We start from the raw sequence: 4,938 nt of genomic DNA on the forward strand, positions 1-4,938 counted from the left end.
CCCCAGATGCTTTTTTCCGCGTCTTTTTCGCAGAATGGGCATGCACTTTAGGGCATGCCTCCCAGGGAAAGGAACCCCTAACAGAACTATTCTCCCTGGAAGATGTTTCTTACTAACCATGTAATATAGCATAACTAGTCGGGCACTTGTCTGTTCAGGCACTAATGACCCCTACGCCTGGTCTCCATGCATTCCCCGGTTCTTATATAACCGCATGGGAATTCGGACACACTCTGGACCGTCAGGTCCCGAGGCTAAAGCGAAAAGGTCGGCCATGACAAACGATCTACAATCCGGCTAGAAGGCATTATAAATGTCAATTAAATTACATAGTCATTCTGACTGATTGTATTCCTCTTCAATACCATCTAACAGGCTGTCTAATTTACAGTCCTGCTGGGAATACTTTGCGGCCAATTCTACTTGGCCGTATACTAAGCTTACAGGGATCTCCTTCCCATCAGGCCCCACAGGACCGACCTCGGCCATGTGGTTGGGGTCAGCCTTTGTGTACCGCGTCTTCACCATGGCTCAGGCCTCCCTAGCGCCTTGACGTCAGGCCGATATCTTCCACAATCGAAAGCGCCGCCATGCTCCCTTTAGCTTCTCCGCAAGCTCTCCAAGACCTTCGGGCATGGATATGGATGGCCACAAGGCCTGGGCAACGCCTTGCATCACCTATCGAACTCGCTCGAGCAGTTGCGAGAGCTCGGGAAGAAGGTCACCCGTAGAACCGGGCATCTCCTCTGCAGGACGACCTATTAGCACACCTACAGACATTACTCTATTAGTCGACTTCCCCGCGGAACCTTTTTTTCAAAGGTTCGTTCAAGCACTTACTAAATATGCCGCGCCGAAGCCGCTGATTCTCCTTAACGGAGTCTGATAGCGGGGCACGAACATCTTTCAGGTCGACGCTCAGCTTGGTGTTGGCATCTTGGAGATCATTCTTCTCCTACCTCACCTTTGTCAGCACCTTCTCCCCAGCCTTCAGCTAGCATAGGAGTTGTTGCCTTTCCGTACTCAATCCGGCGCCATCTGCAATTTCATTTGTCAGATTCGCACCCATGACGTGCTTCACGAAATACTTATCTTTCGAAGTGTATATTACCAGAGGGGTCTCCTTGGGCTCCCCTGCCGCGGCTAGTGCGGCCTCAAGTTGGGCTTTGCACTCTTCCAGCTCCTGGGACAGTAAGGAATTCTTTTCTGTAAGAACCTGCATAACATATGATCCTTAAATCAGTTATTCTAACTGTTTCAAGTCTCGAGGGCTACTGGTATATATATATAATTACCAAAATTTTCTTACCCGTATGTCTTTTACATATTGCTCCGTGGCTCTGGCTAGACCATTTTGAGCGGCACGGAGGTATGCATCTCCCAAATTGAAGGCATCTAACGCCTCTCAGGAGAAACAAGCGTCGCGAAGAATTGTTCGGCGACGCCTGTGGTTCATGGCACTCTCCACCTCAGAGTTGGTGGCAGACAACCTGTCCACATCCTCCGTTGGAGGAGCGTCTGGTGCGCGCCTTGTGTTCGCCTCCGCCTCCGGACCAGGCTTTGGAGCCTGGCTGGTGGAGGCGCGATTGGCAGCCTCTCCGGATATAGTCCGACGAGGTCTCTTTGTCCTGAAGAGAGCACGAGTGTTAACATGCCTTGAAGGTATAACACCTGGGATAAGGGGGCGCGCCATACCTTTGCGCTGACGTCTCAGTCCGGACTGCATCTCTTTTCTTCCCACGGGGCCCTGCGGCCCCTCGTTGGCTTGTCGCCGCAGGTTCGGCCTCCCGTCTCAAAAACCTCCCCTGCAAAGCTCGGTTGTAATCAGGAAATTGAAAACACGAGAGGGCAGACTCCTATTCGGGGTACTGGGACTTCGATCTCAGTTACCTGGGAGGTCGGGATTATCCCTGGGTAATCGGTCGTAATGGCTACCAAGGCGTTGTCCTTGCTCAATTGATGGAACACTCCATCAATCAGCTCCATAGATAAGTTTGGATCCTCTTGAGAGGCCGGGTCGAGGGACCGTCCTGGGTCCTCGGGTTGTGGAGGAGGGCTGTTTATTTCTTTAACAGCCTGGCACAGTTCCTGTGTTAAATTCGTTAGACTGAATATTTAACAATGGGAATATAAAACGGATGGGCAAGTAAACCACTTACCGAGGTTGGGGGATTGTACATAGAAAATCCACCCTGCGGGTTGACGCTGAGAAATTCCTCCTCTTCTCCCTTGTACAAAGCAGACAAGGTCTTTGTTAGGGCCACAGCCGAATCCGGTCCCTTACGGCTGTAGCGGGTGGCGTCGTCCTCCCCGTTGAAATCCCACATGGGGTGGCCTCTGTACTGTAGCGGCTGCACCCCTCGCGTGATGCATGCGGCCATGACCCCGATCATGGTCAGTCTGGAATGAGCTAACAATCTTATCCGGCTCATCAGGTAACGGACGTCCTTTTCACTTTCCCTTTGAGGGCTCTATGGACGCCAACTTAGGCGCTTCTTTAGTGGAGCACTGTCGAACTCAGGGAGGCCGATCCGGACAGGATCCCGCAGCGGGACGTCCTCTATGTAAAACCATTCTGAAGGCCAGTCCTCGGACACCTTCTTTGGGGTTCCGGATAGATATCCGGTCCCGGCGATGCGCCACACTTCGGCTCCGCCCACTTGATATATCGACCCCTTCTGAGAGCGGGGCACAAGGCAGAATAGCTCTTTCCACAGCCCGAAATGAGCCTCAACACCCAAAAACAGCTCGCAGAGGGCTACGAAGCCCGCGATATGCAATACAGAGGCAGGCGTAAGATTGTGTAGCTGGAGGCCATAGAACTCCAGGAGCCCCCGGAGAAACAGATGGATTGGAAATCCGAGCCCTCTTATTAGATAAGGGACGAGGCATACCCGCTCTCCTTTGGAGGGATTAGGGGCACTCTCCGCTTGCTCTCCGCCATTATAGATGGCAAGACCGGCTCGAACCGGGACCATATAGGCTGGGGGGAGAAATCCCTTGGTCTGGAGAGTCACTAGCTCACTATGCAGGATGGAGCATCTCTCCTAATATCCAGGCTGAGGGCTGGAAGGGCGGAAGGAGGAGTTGCAATGGCTGGCCATGGTGGTATGGACCTTTGTCGAATGCGCTCTGATGAACACTCGTGAAGGGGAGAAGGTGTGGTTTGGATCTAAATCCTCGTCCCCTTAAATCGGCGGCTCATTTACGCGGCTAGGGGTGTGGATGTAAAAACACTCAGACTTTTCATATTCGTTTGACATGTGGGAGACGGCCATTATTGGGCGTAGAAGCCGAGGAGCACAACATTTACAAAAAATCGGACTTTATTCGACAGGTACACGGAATTTGAAGGAGAACCCGCCTTGCAATGCCGAAGACAATCTGCGCGCCGGACTCATCGTCATTGAAGCCTGGTTCAGGAGCTACTGAGGGAGTCCTGGATTAGGGGGTGTCCGGATGGCCGGACTATACCTTCAGCCGGACTCCTGGGCTATGAAGATATAAGATTGAAGACTTCGTCCCGTGTCCGGGAGGGACTTTCCTTGGCGTGGAAGGCAAGCTTGGCGATACGGATATGTAGATCTCCTACCATTGTAACCGACTTTGTGTAACCCTAACCCTCTCCGGTGTCTATATAAACTGGAGGGTTTTAGTCCGTAGGACAAGATACAGAACAACAATCATACCATAGGCTAGCTTCTAGGGTTTAGCCTCTCCGATCTCGTGGTAGATCTACTCTTGTACTACCCATATCATCAATATTAATCAAGCAGGACGTAGGGTTTTACCTCCATCAAGAGGGCCCGAACCTGGGTAAAACTTCGTGCCCCTTGCCTCCTATTACCATCCGGCCTAGACGCACAGTTCGGGACCCCCTACTCGAGATCCGCCGGTTTTGACACCGACAACAACCACTTTCGATTAGCATGAAACCGAAGAACTTTCGTAAATCACTAGATTACCTCAATGGGGATATGCATTTCCCCAACAATAAGCATTTCATATTTCTTTTTGATAGTAGGTAGAGGTATTTGGAAACTTCCTATAGTGATTGTCAGAGATTTTTCAATAACATTAATACCATTCACTTGGAATTGTTTCTTAGGAAAGTGCACCGTATGCTCATTACCATTGATATGAAAAGTGACCTTGCTTTTATTGCAATCAATAACAGCCCCTGGAGTATATAAGAAGGGTCTACCAAAGATAATCGACATATTGTCCTCCTCGGGCATCTCAAGTATAACAAAGTCAGTCAAAATAGTAACATTAGCAACAACAACGCACACACCCTCACAGATACCGATAGGTATGGCAGTTGATTTTTCAACCATTTGCAAAGATTTTTATTAGGTGTGAGTTTATTCAAGTCAAGTATTTTATATAAACAGAAAGGCATAAAACTAACACCAGATCCTAAATCACACAAAGCAGTTTTCACATAATTCTTTTTGATAGAGCAAGGTATAGTTGTTATTCCTGGATCTCCAAGCTTTTTAGGTACTCCATCTTTAAAAGTATAATTAGCAAGCATAGTGGAGATTTCAGCTTCCGGTATTTTTCTCTTATTTGTGATGATGTCTTTCATATACTTTGCATAAGGAGGCATTTTCAGAATATCAGTCAAGCGAGTATGCAAAAAGACTGGCCTCGGCATTTCACCAAAGCGTTCAAATTCTTCATCATCATTCTTTTTAGTTGACTTGGGTGGAAAAGGCATAGGTTTTTGAACCCACTGTTCTCTTTCTTTACCTTGTTTTCTAGCAACAAAGTCTCTTTTTTCATACCTTTTATTCTTAGGCTGTGGGTTATCAAGATCAACATGTGCTTCTATCTCAACATCATTGTCTGGTTCTTTATTATTTGGTTGAGAGTCTCATGAACATCAGCATTATCTTCTCCATTATCACTAGGTGAGTGTTCATTACGAGACTG

The sequence above is a fragment of the Triticum aestivum genome, chromosome 4A, assembly GCF_018294505.1.
Source record: "Triticum aestivum cultivar Chinese Spring chromosome 4A, IWGSC CS RefSeq v2.1, whole genome shotgun sequence".
Classification (NCBI taxonomy): domain Eukaryota; kingdom Viridiplantae; phylum Streptophyta; class Magnoliopsida; order Poales; family Poaceae; genus Triticum; species Triticum aestivum.